Source organism: Grammomys surdaster, unplaced genomic scaffold, assembly GCF_004785775.1.
Source record: "Grammomys surdaster isolate TR1022 unplaced genomic scaffold, NIH_TR_1.0 369, whole genome shotgun sequence".
NCBI lineage: Eukaryota > Metazoa > Chordata > Mammalia > Rodentia > Muridae > Grammomys > Grammomys surdaster.
The window spans coordinates 2,611,683-2,628,735 of NW_021604788.1; the positions used below are offsets into that span (position 1 = coordinate 2,611,683).

A 17,053-nucleotide genomic window follows, 5' to 3' on the forward strand; every position below is an offset into this window, starting at 1 on the left:
TTATGATAAATTATTGTCTCCTAATGCTTTTTCTGGACTACTTCCTTCTTTCTTTCCTTCTTCCCTTCTTTCCTTCTTTCCTTTTTCCTTCCTTCCTTCCATCCTTCCTTCCTTCCTTCCTTCCTTCCTTTTTTCCTTCCTTCCATCCCTCCTTCCTTTCTTCCTTTATTCCTTTTCTTCCTTCATCCCTTTCTTTTCCCTGCTACAGGTCTTTTGCTTACACATTATGGTTTCCAATTTTGTGTCTTTATGGGACTTCTATATGTTCAAATATGAATGTTTCTGCATTTATATGTTTCTTGTGATTTTTTTTTTGCTCCTTCTTTCTGTTCATTTGTTTTGTGCTATTCAGTTGTGTTTTTATTTTTATTTATTTTTGTTACTTTGTATAACATTTTTTTTGATGGTGAAACAGAGCAAAGGCTGTGAATTTGGGTTGAGTGGTGGGACCTAGAAGGAGTTTGAGGAGGAGAAACCATAGTCAGAATATATTGTATAAAAAAATGGACTGTTGATGTCTCCAATTGAACACGGACTTGTCACCAAGTGAGACAATATGGAGAAAATCTGAAATTACACCATCTACAATGAGCTGCATTTGGCCCTGTAGGAGCTCATTGTATGGCTCACTGAGTCCCCATGAATCCCAAACACAACTGTGAAAAGATAATTCAGATTATATTTGCATGTTCAGCACTCCAGCCACATACATAGGCCATGTTGTCTCTGTATGTCTCCGATCATACCACTGGCATTCTGATGAACTGTAGAGATGGAGTCACCTACACTGTCCCCATCTATGAGGGCTACACTCTCCCTCATGACATCTTACATCTGGCACTGGATGACTTGGAACTGACAAATTACTTCATGAGGATCCTGACCACATGGCTTCAGCTTTACCATTACAGCAGAGAGAAAATTCATGTGTGACTTCAAAGAGAATCTGTGATATATGGCCATTGATGCTTCCTCTTCCTCCCTTGAGGAAAGCTATGGGCTGATCTGACAGTCAGATTATCCCTATTGGTAATTAGACATTTCACTGTCCCCATGTATCTTTTCCAGCCCTGCATCCTGTGTATAGAATCCTGTACATCCATGAAGCTACTTTGAATGCCATCATGAAATGGGGCAGTGACATCTGCAAAGACTCTATTCCAACATAGTGCTTTTCTTAGCAACATCATGTACCCAGGCATTGCTGACTGGATGTAGAAGAACATCACTGCTCTGGCTCCCAGCGCCATGAAGATCACTCTTCCTGACTGTAAGTACTCTGTGTGGATTGGTGGCTCCATTTTGGTGTCACTGTGGACCTTACAGAAGATGCAGATTGATAAGCAGGAGTGCGAGTCTAGCCCTTCCTTGGTGTACTGCAAATGCTTCTAGACAGACTGTTACTCAATTGTGCTACACTCTTTCATTGACAAGTCTAACTTGTAAAGAAAATCAGAAAATAAAGAAAACAAAAACTGAGACAATATTGATATGGCTTTATGTATTTTTGTTTGTTTTGGATTTTGTCTTTGTTTTGTTGCTTTTAACTCAGGATCTAACAACTGGAAAGGTGAAGGTAACAGGAGTTGATTGGAGAAAACATTACCCAAAGTTCAGCAATATGGTTGAGGACTTTGATTTTATATTTTTTAAAATAGTCATTCTAAGTGTCCATGAGATACATGGCTACAGGAAGTCCTCCACACTTTCAAAAGCTTCCCAAAATTCACATACATAGTTCATACCCCTCATCACGTAAGTCTAAGCTTGGAGAAGACAGCATTGCTTTTGTGTAAATTATGCATATTATGCCAATAGTTCAATGTCCCCACAGACTACCAGAGACCACCAAGAATCCAATCAGAATGCAAAGCAATGAGTCTTTAGCTTGGACCCTCCAATTTCTCTAGCTTACTGGAAAGTATTAGTACTTACTAATAGAACTGGAAATATAGGCCAGGAACCATCTAAGAATTCTTATTAAATATTTAAAACACTAAGACATTAAAAGCTGGTATAAGTCTTGACTGTTTTATCATGGTTGCAAGGCTGCGTGCATGCGCTACCAACTTGATGTAAGAAGGTTTGGACTCCCTGTGAGTGTGCTGATGGTATTGAGATGGTAAGGACTTGCCAGCACACACTGTCTCAAAACCAGTTTGAGTGCATGCTTTACAAACAAAGAAAGAAAAATCTATTTTCAGTGAAAAGAAAGCAAAAAAGAGAAAGAAACAACTTTTCTTTTGCAGACTCCATCGTTCTTTCATGCCTTCTATGGTCACATTTATCTGACTCTGCCTTTCCCATTTTCTCTGCTGCTGGCTTGTAATGATTACATCCAGGCCTATCTTGATAACTCATGGATATTCTTCTATGAAGAATTTAATGACATTTACAATATCCATTCTTCTATTAAGCTCTATACTCTTATTTTCCATAGATTAGGATAGGGACATTTTAGGGATTGAGATGGTGCTTCTTTAGTTTATTATATTATGGGTTCATGTGAAAATGAGTTTTGTGGTTATACATTTCAACCTCTATGTTGGATAGTAGTGCATGGAAATTTTATGAGATATTTTAACAGATATTTATAAGTTTTAGGTGATTTCTAACTATGTTCTTTAACATGAATGAGCAGTCTAATGAAAATGTCTCTGTGTTCCAAAAGAATCAAATTTGCCCTTACAAAATTCTCTGGATTTTCAGATATTTCCAGATAAATGTTTTCTCTTCAGTTTACTAGCTACTTAAATAGTCTCTTTTAGGATTTCTCAGTAGTTTACTCAATTTTCCATAATTTAAAGACCCCATTTTTTTGATTTTTTTGGATTTAGTGTGTGTGTGTGTGTGTGTGTGTACACTATGTGTGGAAACCAGAGGACACATTCAGTTTTTCTGATGCTTTCCATCTTATTTTTAAGACAGGGCTTCTCAGTTTCTTGGAATTCATAGATTAGGCTAGGCTAGATGTTCAACAAGCCACATTTTACTTATTACATTATACAGCCCTAGAAGTGATATTATTATTCATTTAATTTATAAAAATACTAATGAATGCATGAAAATCCAAAACCTCTGTTCATTGTAAGATTAATTGAATAAATAATTAGTAATCTGTGAAGAGCCAAGAAAAATATAGTTTTCAAAAGTTTTACTTTCATAAGTGTCCCAATCTGTATCTCATTAAATTGTTCAGGAAAGAAAAAAATGCAGTATGTATCAAAAGATGAAACTTAAAAAACAAAAACAAAAACAAACAAACAGACATTTAAAAAAAATGAAGTAAACAAAATAGAGTTAAGGGGCTCCCTTTATCCTTTATGTCAGGTGGTAGTCATTTTTTTGGGTACATATTGATGCATTTTGGCATAATTAAAACCAAAACAAATAGAGTAATTTTAATGAAATGACTGCTATTTTCTATCTATGCAGATGGTTCTCTTTTTAACTTTAAAATGATTCACTTCCCCTTGGGAGGGGACAGTAATTAAGCCTGTTGAGTACAGTGAAAACAAAATATAAAGGCATTATGCTAAATAGACAAGTATTTGATAAAATAAGAACTCTAACCAGATGGAAAAATCTACAGCAGTAAAGGACATGAAAACTAATTTCTATTTAGTGTTTAAAGTATACTTTCCTGTCTGTTGGGAAAACTCTCTTGAAAATGGGAAGGCAGATTGTTTTGTTACCTTATGAACTCATTTAAAGATGTTCACAACATAGTCCACATGATGTTTTCCTATTTCCAGTCATATGATATCTATTTAATGAATTGTGAATTATTAACATCCCTGCTTGCTGATATTCACTAACTCTAACAGCAGCTTGTAAGAAGATAGTGATAGGAAATTTTATAACCAGCTTCAAAACTCATGGCTTTTTCTTTTAAATAGTCTGGCCAGTCTAGTTAGTGTTATCTACATGTGCATGGGTGAAGGGGCACTAACTGGAGCATGGGAATCTTAAAGGTGGCCCTATTCTCAATAAAGAATGATTCCCTTTCCATCAGCAACTATCAGCTGCTAATAGCTTCTTAGTAAGTGGAAGAGACATGAGAACATATACTATCTTTTTTGAAATCCTAGCTGGCTTGAATGTGTGCAGGTCTTGCTAAGTTAACCACATTTGCTATGAATTTATGAGTGTAAAAGTAATGCCATACCCAGAAGATAATGCTTCACAACGCCCACTTTCTATATTTTCTACTATGTGTGCATATAAATAATTAGATCAGAAAACTCTTTCATACAACTTTAATAAAAGAAATGCAGTTTCTACATTTTGGATGGAATCTATGAGTATATAAAAGTGAATCTGAATACAAAATAGCATCCACTGAACTGCAGCCAAATTAATCCCAATTGGTTGGAGTAAAGCTGCACTTACTAATAGAACCAGAAATATAGGCCAGAAACCATCTAAGAATTCTTATTAAATATTTAAAACACTAAGACATTAAAAATAAACACTAAGACATCAAAAGTACTAAAAAACAAACACTAAAATATTAAACATTAAAAACAAATATTAGAATATAGTATGATCTTGGCTTAATTAGGTAAGACATTTATAATAACTTTAAAGCCTAAAGTGTCAAGAAAGTCTCAATTTCTACAAGCAACAGAAATTCATCATAATCTAAATGTACACAGAAACCTCCCCCTCCAACTTTCACATTTTCTCCTTTCAATGAATTGATATCACACACTATAGATATATAGTAAACAGGGTGTTGTCCCTCCTTTCCTCAAAGATCCCTTTCTAATATGCAGATAACTCTACTTTCAATTCATCAAAAAATTTCATGACTACAGTTTTAATTTATTTCTCTGTGTTATCACTGCCATCAAATACATGATTAAACCATCATTTACATGCTCTACTCTAATAGGTATTTATCTGGTTCGTTCCCCCTCCTCCTCCTCCTCCTCCTCCTCCTCCTCCTCCTCCTCTTCCTCCTCCTCTTCCTCCTCTTTCTTCTTCTTCTTGTTGTTCTTCTTCTTCTTGGTGCCAAAAGCTATAGTTAAAAGAAGTGTATCAAATGGGTACCTGAGGGAACTAGTGAAATATCTCAATGAGTAAGAGTTCCTGTTGGGCAAACATGATGACCTGAATTTGAACCCCAGGACCTATGTAAAACATACATCTATATATGAATTAAAACCAGGGTAGTAGAAGGCATAGACAGGAGAGGCTTACTGATCACCATCCATGTTTCAGGTTTAGTAAAAGACTCTGTTTCAAAGGAGTAAGGGAGAACATGATAAGAAGGGCACTGTAAGTCCTCTTCTGATCTTGGTGTACATATAAGCATGCTCACACATCTATAGGCATATATGCCACACACATATAACACACACACATAAACACACATAAGCACATATACACACAAAGTTTAAAATTGATACTCAAATATGTATAATAGCCCAATGATAGCACACTTGCATGACATAAATAAGACCCTGAGTTCAAGCCATACATTGACAAAAACTACTAGTAATTGCTTTAAAACAACTTACTTTTGAATGAGGGAGAAAGACAAACACACACACACACACACACACACACACACACACGCACACATGCATGCACACACATACATGCACACACACAAATACACAACAACAAATACCCTTACCAGTATTTTAAATGCATCTATATGGCAATCTTTCCACATGATGTAATAAATTGTTCATATTTAACTAGTTTCCAAACATCTAGTCTTGCATTTTTTCAACTTATTTCCTACCTCACAAGCACAATTTTTAAAATAATAATGTCACCAGGTAATTCTTTACTGGAATTATTTATGCATCATCTACTACTTCTATATTCATTTTAATTGTCAATGTATGCTTGAGAACATTGTGGTAGAAGTCTGTGAAACATGTTTCATAGATCTCGGGGCCAAAAATTATTTCTCTGATATTTGCAAAATGTTATAATTTTTAAACTTCTACTCTTTAACAATTTTACAGTCAAATCTTCCAATCACCAAATAACTTGTTATGTAGAAACAGATTATATGAAGATGTGACTATGAGAATCCAGATGCTTTCTAATAAACCAGATAATAACACACAAAATGGTAAAAAACAATGCCAATCTCATTAATGTATTTTTCTTAGGAAACATTAACATCATTTATAAATTATACAGCTTATGGTAATACGCAGTGGTTTAGCTATTACTCTAAGTACAATAATAAATAGATAAACACTGCTTAGATTTTATTTGTAATATGCCAAATACCAATAGACCAATCTTAGATAGAACATGAAGTCTTGAGATATAAAAGTTTGAGAACCTGTAACATAAATCATATTCAGTTATGAGTTTGATTTGTCTTATGTTGTGTGTACTTACTGTTTGCTCCACTCAAGCCAAAACATTCATTTTTATAATCTGTCCTGTACTTTCCTGTTCATCTCTATTTTCCACATTATTTCCAGAAAAGAAAGTAAAACAAAATGAAGATGATCTAGAAGTATAGGATTATACAAAATGCCCAGAAGAAAATCCAGATCAGGTGGCTTGCGACTGTACTGTTACACATCCCTCATCTTTATATAAAAATGTATTTGGTGGAAACTAGTATACATACTATCACTAAGCCAATACAATTATTAATAATAAGTCCTGTCAACCTGTTCTAGCAAGATCCCTAGTAAATAATTCACATAATTTGATTATGATCAGATTTGTTTTATAATTTCTTACCTCTTTTAATTTCAAGTACAGTCTGATCTTCTTGACTTTTGGAAACATGAAATATCAATTTCCAGAGTATATGAAACATGTTTAAATATGTTTTGGAAATACTTTATGAAAAATGTTTATACCAATCTTAGTATGCATTTATAGCATAAATATTTTTATTTGCAAATATGTTTTATTTACACAAAATATGAGTAGATTATCCTATTGCATACAAGGTGTAATAGTACCCTTCTGAAATGACTATCTCTTGGGAGGCTAAATACTTTTGGACAGTCGAGTTACTCATTTTTTTTCTTTGATTGATAGTTTCAGAATCAAGCTGGCATATTTTATTATTATAATAATCCAGTAAAATATATGCATTCAAACTTCCACTTCATAACTATTATTTTCTACTAGAAAAATAATTTATTTGAAATTTGTCTATTTACTTACAACATTCTTGTACTTGAGAACTCTGCCAAATATTTAAAAATCATTCAGAGCTTGCCTAGCTTACCATTATACAACTGGATTTTTCTTATTCCCTGTTATGACACTATAAGAAACCCACATAGCAGAGCAAAATGAGGAAAATGAATGTGGTAAGTTTATTTTTCTGGTTTCATATCCTTGAGTTCATGAAGAGCTGGCCCCAGACCTGAGAGGTTTGTGAACTCCTTAGTCTACCCCACAACATAACATTTAAAGATAGAATATCTTTCTTTTAAAAAATACTTCAAATTGTCCAGCTGATGTGTAGCAGAAATTTCTCCATCTAATCTATTTGCAGCAGGAGGCCGGTGATTGGACAGAGAAAAGGGAGACGGTGGAGCTAAGAGTTGGTGAGAGAGGGAAGCAGGAGGAGAGAAAGAAGGTGAAAATGGAAGCAAGTGTGGAACAGACTGGCTTTAACTAGCTACAGGTAGTTATCAAAAGGTTAGGATAATTGGAATAACTTGTCTAATGTGTGTGGGTGTCTTGTGATTTGAGTATTTGCTGATATATAAATCTGACCAGTTAATTATAAGCCCAAGCTGGTGTTGGGCATAGAGCAGGAACTTTGTGATTCTATTTGGTTTCTAAAATGTGGGTCTGCCTGGGCTGAGCAAATTGGTGGCAGAGCTGGGAGCCACTGGCCCAATTTTTTAATGCCTCCCGCTACACTGATGTGTGTTTCTTATCACTAGTTTATATAATTCACCATACAATTACCTTAAACTCATCAACAAATCCTATAATTTTCCCTTTAAATTTCAGTTGTAATCTATTTTTCACCACCTGCACCATCTCCACTATAATTTAAATTCACTAATTTCTGATATGGATTAAAGCAAGACTTTATTACTTCTTCCCACCCTCCACTATTTTTATACCAAACAGCTACTGGAATTTGTTTAAAACAACAAGGAAGATACTTTATTATGCTGCCCAAAAATATTCTAAATATTTCCCATAACACTTAGAGCAAAATAAAATTTAAAGTTCCCATGATGTTCAACATAGACTGCTTAATTGTTATTTCTTCTAGATTACAATGGCCATACCAAATATCATCTCAAATATGTATGTTTATCATTTTTCATTCTGACTACATGTAGTTCTTCATAATGCCGGTTTTGAAGTTCTAGAAACATATTATTGAACTCTTTCAGAGAATTCATGTTCAGAATATCCTACAAGATATATCCTATATACATACCCTAGATACATTATTTCTCTTAATAGTCATCTGTGTACTTAAATGGCATACCAATTCTAGTATCTATATTGATTTGTCTTTTGTCACTTTTCTTCATGATATGAACAATCTCTGAATGACTGGTGTTCCAGATTTCCTGTTTTCATATACATAAATGAATCAGAACCTTGTTAGTGAACAGTATCTTTATTTTCAATTGATTATTAGGTTTAAAAGATTATTTATTTTGTGTGCATGAGTATGCTCTATGCATGTATTTATGTTCACCATGTGTATACCTGGTGCCCAACAAGGCAAGCAAGGCTCTTGGATGCCCTAGAATTAGAGTTGCTTATGAGTTGCCCTGTAGGTACTATAAGACTCTATTGAGCACAGTCTTAGTTTACTGGAGACTCTCATGCAGAGATGAGAGATTGCTGAAAAATGCAAGAGGAATTTTTACTGTTCCAGCATGCTGGGGCCATCCTGCACCCCAAAAGGAGAGGCGACCTTGTGCAGGTTGTTCAGCAGACATTTATATAGTCTCTAGGTGTAGAGGCCATTAGGCACAATGTGGTTGGCACAACAGTGACCTTTTAAACTGATTGGTCTTTGGGAAATGAGGTGGCAAGGACTTCCTTTGTCTGTGTGTGGCCAATGCACATAGTCCATGTGCTCTGGACCCCCTTCCAGCCTCAGGTCAGTCCCCACACCCTGTGGTCAGATGAATGTTATTTAGCCTCTGCCTTCTAGAAGGGAGGGGTGCCTATATATTCTATGAACTTTTTTTTTCCAGGAGAGGAAGGATCTGGTGGAATTTTCCTCTTCAGTACTAAGTACTGAGTCCAAGTTCTCTACACAAACAAGAGGTGCTCTTAACTGTCAACCCAACTCTATAGCCTACTAGGCAGTCTAATCATGGCAACAAACACTTTTAATCCCAGCACTCACAAAGGCAGAAGCAGATGGATCTATGTAAGTTCAAGGCCAGACTAGTTTATATAGAGTACCCTAGGCCAGCCATAATGATACAGTGGTATCCTATCAAAAACACAAACAGAAAAACAACCATGATATATGCCTATAGAATGAGCAATAGGGCAGGCAAGACAGATTAATAGGTAATAGCATTTGGCCAATAAGCACAATGACCCAAGTTTAATGTCTAGGACCCACATGGTAATAGGAGATAATTGACTCTTTCAAATTGTCTTCTGATAGCCACATGTGCACCTTGATACAAATATGTACATGTGCTCACGTGAAAACACCTAAGTAACTGAAATTTTGTAAAGGAATAAATAAATGCATGTCTAACCTAAAGAAAAAATAATAAAAAGTAATAAAACTTATCTACAGCAATAATAAACTACAAATATGTGAGGAATTTTTTAATCACCATTTTTCCTAGTGAGATGGTTTGAATAAGAATGGCCTCTATAGGATCATATATTTGAATGCTTAGTCACTTGGGAGTAGTGCTGTTGTAAAGGATTAAAAGGATTAGGAAATAAGGCCTTGTTGGAGGAAGTGTGTCACTGGGGGTGGGCTTTGAGGTTTCAACTGCACATGCTAAGCTCAGAATATCATTCTCAGTCTATGAATCAGGATATAGGTCTCAGGTACTACTCCAGCACCTGCTTGCATGTTGCCATGCTCCCTGCAGTGATGATAATAGACTAGACCTCTGAAACAGAAAGCAGACCCCAGTAAAATGCTTTCTTTGTTAAGACTTGCCTTGATCCTTGTCTTAGTTAGGGTTTTACTGCTGTTAACAGACACCATGACCAAGAAAAGTCTTATAAAGGACAACATTTAATTGGGGCTGGCTTACAGGTTCAGAGTTTCAGTCCAGTATCATTAAGGCAGGAACATGGCAGAATGCAGGCAGGCATTGTACAGGAGATACTGAAAATTATACATCTTCATCTGAAGGCTGCTAGAGGAAGACTAACTAACTTCAAGGTAGCTAGAGTGAGAGTCTTAAGGCCACAATGACACATCTACTCCAACAAGGCAACACCTCCAAATATTGCCACTCCATGGACCAAGCATATACAAACTATCACAGTCCTGGTGTCTCTCCACAGCCACAGTACAATGTCTAAGACAGAAATTGATACCAGGGATTGGGGTATCACTGTGACAAGCCTAACCATGCTATTTGTTGGAAGAATATGGAAAATTGTGGACTTTGGAATATAAAAACAGTTGCATATTTTAAGTAGGGCTTACTGAGCCATCCTAGTAGAAGCATGAAAAAGAGTGTTGAGGGTGTTTTGAACTGTGGAGGCCCAGCTTAAGAAATTTCAACCAGGAAGAATATTAGTAAATGGCCAAAGGACTATGCTTGTGATATATTGGCAAAGAATATAGCTGATGTATGCCCTTGTCCTAAAATTTTGTCTCAATGTAAATTGAAGTGTTTGGCATTAATGGTGTTGGCTGAGGAGATTTAAAAACTGTCTGGTGTTGGCTATGTTGCTTGCTTATTAGTGGTCACTCTTAGATCTATAAAGAAATAGAGAAAGCAAGGAAAAATACAAAATTTATAGTTTGATGAGATAAAGAACACTGAGAAGTATAATGTTAGAACTAAGTCCAGTGCTCAAGAAGTTGATGTTAAACATAATAAAGGGAGTGGTGACCTCAAGATAATACTCCATCCAGCTAAGCTTCCAATTTGTGAAAAGGAATTAAAGTGAAGCTTAAGCAGTAAAGGAAACATCAACAATAGAACACCTAGGCAAATTTATTTGAAGGAGGGGGGCAAATTCTAGCTTCAGGAAGCAGTAGAATTTAGCAGTTTCAGCCTAGAGCTGTTGGATTAGGGTCAAGAATACAAGAAAGGGTTATACAATCTTTCTTTGTGGCTGAGAAAAGCTGCTGAGGCCAGGCCTGTGTCAGGGATGTCTCTACATGGAGGCCCAGAGAGGCCAATGATTGAAGCTGTGAAAGACCACAAGATGTAGGAGATTCCAGAATCCTCTGATACCTGCCAAGGAGAACTGCTAACAGGGAGTAGTAGAATGAGCTCATGAGAGAGACTTAAGTTTTAGACAATGAATCCAGAAGTTAGAGAAATGAAGATCACTTTAACATCAGAGATGCAGAGTTTGGAGGCTTTTGTTCTTGTTTTGGTCCAGTATTTCCTTACTATGTTGCTTTTTCTACCTTTTGGAATGGTAATGTATATCCTGTGGCAATGTAAGTTGAAAGTATCCAATATATTTTTATTTTTCTGTTACTGAGTTAAGAAACTGCCTTGACTCTCAGACGAGACTTTAAAGTATGGATTTTTAGTAGTATTGAGACTTGAATGACCATGGGAACTTTTAAAACTGTATTAAATGCATTTTGTATTATAATATGGATCTACACCTATGGAGGCCAGGGAGTGGAATTGCAAGTTTGAATAAGAATGGTCTCTATAGGCTCATATATTTGAATGCTTTGTCACCAGAGAGTGGCATTATTTGAAAGGATTAAAGGGATTTTAGGAGATGTGGCATTGTCCAGGAAGTGTGTCATTGAAAGTAAGCTTTGAGGTCTCAAAAGTCCATGCCTAGTTCAGAGTCTTTCTCTCAGCCTAGATAAAATCATAAATAAGTAGCTCATATCTGCTGCTCCAGTACTACTCTGAATGCCACCAAGCTTCCTGCCATGATGATAACATAGTAAACCTCTGAAACTGTGAGCAAGCCCCTAACTAAATGCTTTCTTTATTAAGAATTGCCTTGGTCATGGTATCATTTCACAACAATAAAACTGTGACAAAGACACCCAACTTTCAAAAGTCTATAAAGTAATGTTTGTTCTGACTTATGAGACACTTGTTTCCTTGTCTTTCGAAACAGTTATATTAGAGATAAAAACTATTTAGACATGCATAAAAGTCAAGTGGTTAGATATATTTCTTCCACTATTATTTTCACTAAACACTGTGCTTTAAGTTTCATCCATGTTTATACATTTAACTTTTTTATTGGATATTTTATTTACATTTCAGATGTGATCCCCTTTCTCCATTCCCCCCCACCCAGGAACCCTCTATCCCATACCCCCTCCTCCTGCCTCTATGAGGATATCCCCCCACCAACTCCCATCACCCCACCAACAAATTCCCCAACGCTGGGGAATCCAGTCTTCATGGGACTAAGGACTTCCTCACCTACCTATGTCCTACAATGCCATCCTCCCCTACATATACAGCTGGAGCCATGGATCCCTCCCTAAGTGCTCCCAGGCTGGTGGTTTAGACCCTGGAAGCTCCGGTTGGTTGATACTGTTGCTCTTCCCATGGGCTTGTAAACCCTTTCAGCTCCTTCAGTCTTCTCTCTCACTCCTCCATTGGGAACCCTTTGATCAGTTAAATCATTAGCTCTGAGCATCCACCTTTTATACATTTTAATTTTTTTTTTAAGAAAATGTCTCATGTATCCCAGGCTGGCCTTGCAATTCCTATATAGATAACACTGTCTTTGAAATACTGATATTCGTGCCTCAAACTCTTAAGTGCTGAGATAGCAGGTGTGAGCCACCATTCCAACTTGATACAGTCAATTTTAGCTCATTCATTCTCATTTTTATATACTATTTATTGTAGGAATATATGTTAATCTATTCACCACATTAATCATGAAGTGCTTCTGTCGGAGTTCATGCAACTGAGCTATTCTAAAAAGTTTCTACGAGTGTTCTTTTATGTATTTTTTTTCCATTATCATTAACTTAGAACTTTTCTCCTTCGAAGACTTTATATTACTGCTTTTATCAAATTTCATTGTTAGACTCACTTTCAGAGATCCTTATTTTTCTTATTATGGCATTATTTCTTCCAGCAATTGCTATAATACTTAGAAATAGCAGCTGGAAAGATGTTTCAGTAAGGAAATTGTTTGCTTTGCAAACGTGAAGACCTTAGTGTAGATCTCTAGAACACTGGTAAAAATTTGGACATGGCAGTCGGCATTTGTAAGCCCACTTCTGAGAATCAGAGCCTGGCAGAATCCAGGGGCTCACTGGACATCAAATATAGTTATAAAGGTGAGTTTCAGGTTCACTGAAAGTTTCTTTCTTGCAAAAAGGTGACAAGAAAATAGTGTAAAATATCTAATATCATTCTCTACTTTCCAAAAGCATGTATGCAGATGTAAGCACATCAATATGCACATGAATGTATGCTTGTGTGCATGTACACACACATTCACATGCATATACACCACATCAATCACTCCTCCACACACAAAAGGAAATATAGTCTCATCATCCTAATGAAAATTATTCAAATCTGAAGGTAACTAACATAGTAACATCAATGAACTCTCTTTATGCAGCTCTTCTACTTTCCTAAAATACTCCACAAAGAATGATTTACATTCTGAAGGCTATAGAAAATATTATGGTAGTTTTATAATATCATTTTTCTTCATAAAATTAGGTTGATGCTCCATAAGTGTCTTAAATTGAATGGGCTCTAAAAATATGTGCATAGTGTTTCTGATGGAAAACAGCAGAGAACTCATTTCTCTCTTAAACTGGTAGATCAGTCATTAATGTCCATGTACTCTTTTAATTCATCAGCTGATTTTAACCTTGATTATATGGAGGGGACTAAATTCTGCTCACTATAGGATCTTGTAGGAAGTACAGGAGAATTGAATTAATCTCAAATTTTAGATAACAATGAAAGTTTCTGTGGGAAAGTGTGTCTAACGTAAAATTTGACATCTGTTCATACTAAAAAGTGTTTGTTTGAAAGTCAATTAGCTATATTTTTGTGTGGCTTACCCCTATACAATTTTTGTCAGGTGAATGTTTTCATTTTCAAAGTTTTCTCAAAATACTTGAATTGTTTAAATTTATTATGCGTTACAAAATCACTTGCTATAGTATTCTTAGTTAACCTTTAATTGCACCTACTTTTCTTTTTTTGTTGTTGTTTTTTTGGGGGGGTTCTTGTTTTGTTTTGTTTTTGTTTTGTTTTTTTCGAGACAGGGTTTCTCTGTTTAGCCCGGGCTGTCCTGGAACTCACTCTGTAGACCTGGCTGGCCTCGAACCAGAAATCCACCTGCCTATGCCTCCCAAGTGCTGGGATTAAAGGCGTGCGACACCACTGCCCGGCATGTACTTTTATTTTCATTTCACACTGAACTTCAGACTAAGTACTGGGAGGTTTTTGAAATAATTTTACATAAAGAGAACCACATATTTTCTAAGTTCTCCACTAAGTCTATTTCCAAAAGTGCACCAAGTTAACAATATCCTAAAGAACTTTGTGTGTCTGAAAACATAATACAGCCTGTAAAAGTGCTTGTATTCAATCCTGACGATACCAGACCAATCCCTAAAATTCGCACAAAAACTGGACTCCCTCATATTCTCCACAAATAAATTAAAAAAAAAACAGAGAGAAGAATGTGGAAAAAAAAGAGGGAATAAGCAGTAAGAATAGCAGCCTCATCTCTGTAGAAGCAGAGGTCTTAAAGTGCTGAGGGGGGGGGAAAAGGGAGGGGAAGAGAATAAAAGAAAAGAGATGCGAAGACAATAGAAGAGAATAAATGAAGAGGCGAGAAGTGAAGAGAAGAAAAGAGAAAAGAAAAGAAAGGAAAAGAGAAAGGAAAAAGAAACAGAAACAATAAGTTGCCCTGAGATACTCGTAGAGGTGAGAAACAAAGCTTTCCGAACCTCATCGGCTACTGTAATGTACATTACATCAGCATGCTGTTTCCAGTTCGCCATTTTGCTTTTCTATTTAACGGTCTCTCCCATTTTGCAGGTCTCTCATTTTACCTGCGACCACCGTGCAGTGCAGAGTGCTTGCTGCTCTTTGGCTCGGGCTTTTCCAGTGTGATTTCTAGAAAACAAGAGATCCAGGAAAGAAGAGAAACAAAAAGAAAAGGAGAAATAGAAGCAGTAAGTTGCCCTAAGTTACCGGGGAGGTGAGAAACGGGGAGATGAGAAACGGCTACTGTAGTGTACGTCAGTTCAGCACGCTGTTTCAGGGCCACCATTTTGCTTTTGTATTTAGCGGTCTCCCATTTTGCAGGTCTCTTATTTTGTATGTGATGACCGTAAGGAGTACTTGCTGTTGCTCCTTGCCTCTTTCATCTCCAGTCTGTTGTCTAGAAGAGAACAAAAGAAAATAAGAGTAACAAAACAATAAGCTGCCCTGAGATACACGGAGAGGTGAGAAACAAAGCTTTGTGAACCTCATCGGCTACTGTCTTATACATCAGCATGCTGTTTCCGGTTCGCTATTTTGCTTTTCTATTTAATGGTCTCTCTCATTTTGCAGGTCTCTCATTTTACGTGCGACCACCGTGCAGTGCAGAGTGCTTGCTGCTCCTTGGCTCGGGCTTTTCCAGTGTGATTTCTAGAAAACAAGAGATCCAGGAAAGAAGAGAAACAAAAAGAAAAGGAGAAATAGAAGCAGTAAGTTGCCCTAAGTTACCGGGGAGGTGAGAAACGGCTACTGTAGTGTACGTCAGTTCAGCACGCTGTTTCAGGGCCACCATTTTGCTTTTGTATTTAGCGGTCTCCCATTTTGCAGGTTTCTCATTGTGCGTACGACTACCGTGCAGTGTGCTTGCTACTCCTTGCTTCTTGCTTCTCCTGTCTGTCATCTAGAAGAAAAGGAAAGAAAAAGAGCAACAAAAATAAGTTACCCTAAGTTACTCGGAAAGGTAAGAAACTTCTATTGTAATGTACATTACGTCAGCATGCTGTTTCAGGTCCACCATTTTGCGTTTGTATTTAATGGTCTCTCATTTTACAGGTCTCTCATTTTTAAGTGCGACAATTGTGCAGAGTGCTTGCAGATCCTAGACTCTCACTTCTTCAGTCCGTCGTCCATCAGTGTCGCGAAACTGCAGGCTTTAAGTTTGAGTGGTTAGTGAGTGATTTCCACGGTTCAAGATGTCATCTCAAGAGAGCTACACAAACATCACAGAGACCTCTGAGAACGTAAGCATACTCCGTTGCTTGGGTGAATCTTCTAGTGATCTGCTGGATACAGAAACAATTTTTGACATCAAAATGATGGGTCCAGAAGTGAGTCTTTCACAAAGCAGTGATGTTACCGACACTGAAGACAGCAGTGTTTCCAGCCTTCAAAGTACTGACGAAAATTCTGACGACAGTTACCAGGGTTATGAGGGTGATGATGATGGTGATGATGATGATGACGACTACGACTCCAATCTTGCCAGCCTGGAGGACTCTGACAATTTTATCAGCAGTATGGAAAGCTCATCCAGACCTCAAGATTTGGAGGAAGGTGATGTGGAAGAGCAGAGAAGGCTTTTTCATCACTATGAGCTGGAGGCTTGTGAGGTTGTGGAAAGGCAGGGAGGGGGAAGCCTGTTCTGCCGTTATGAGCTGGAGGCTGGAGGGGCTATGGAAGCACAGGCTGTTCAAAACCTGGTCTACCATTATGAGTTGGAAGAAGGTGAGGTTGTGGAAGCACCGAGAGTGCAAAGCATGTTCCTCCACTATGAGTTGGAGGCTGGAGAAGTTGTGGAAGCACAGGGAGTGCAAGGTTTTTTCAGCCATTATGAGTTGGAGGAAGGTGAGGTTATAGAAGCACAGGCAGTGCAAAGCCTGATCCAGTATTGTGAGTTGGAGGAAGGTGAGGTTGTGGAAGCACAGGGAGTGCACAGCCTGGTT

At 37.0% G+C, this 17,053-nt stretch overlaps 1 pseudogene; it reads left to right on the top strand.

Moving 5' to 3' along the window:
- Positions 1–16,303: 16,303 nt before the first annotated feature.
- LOC114631937 overlaps positions 16,304–17,053 on the top strand; it is a 2,389-nt pseudogene continuing 1,639 nt past the window's right edge.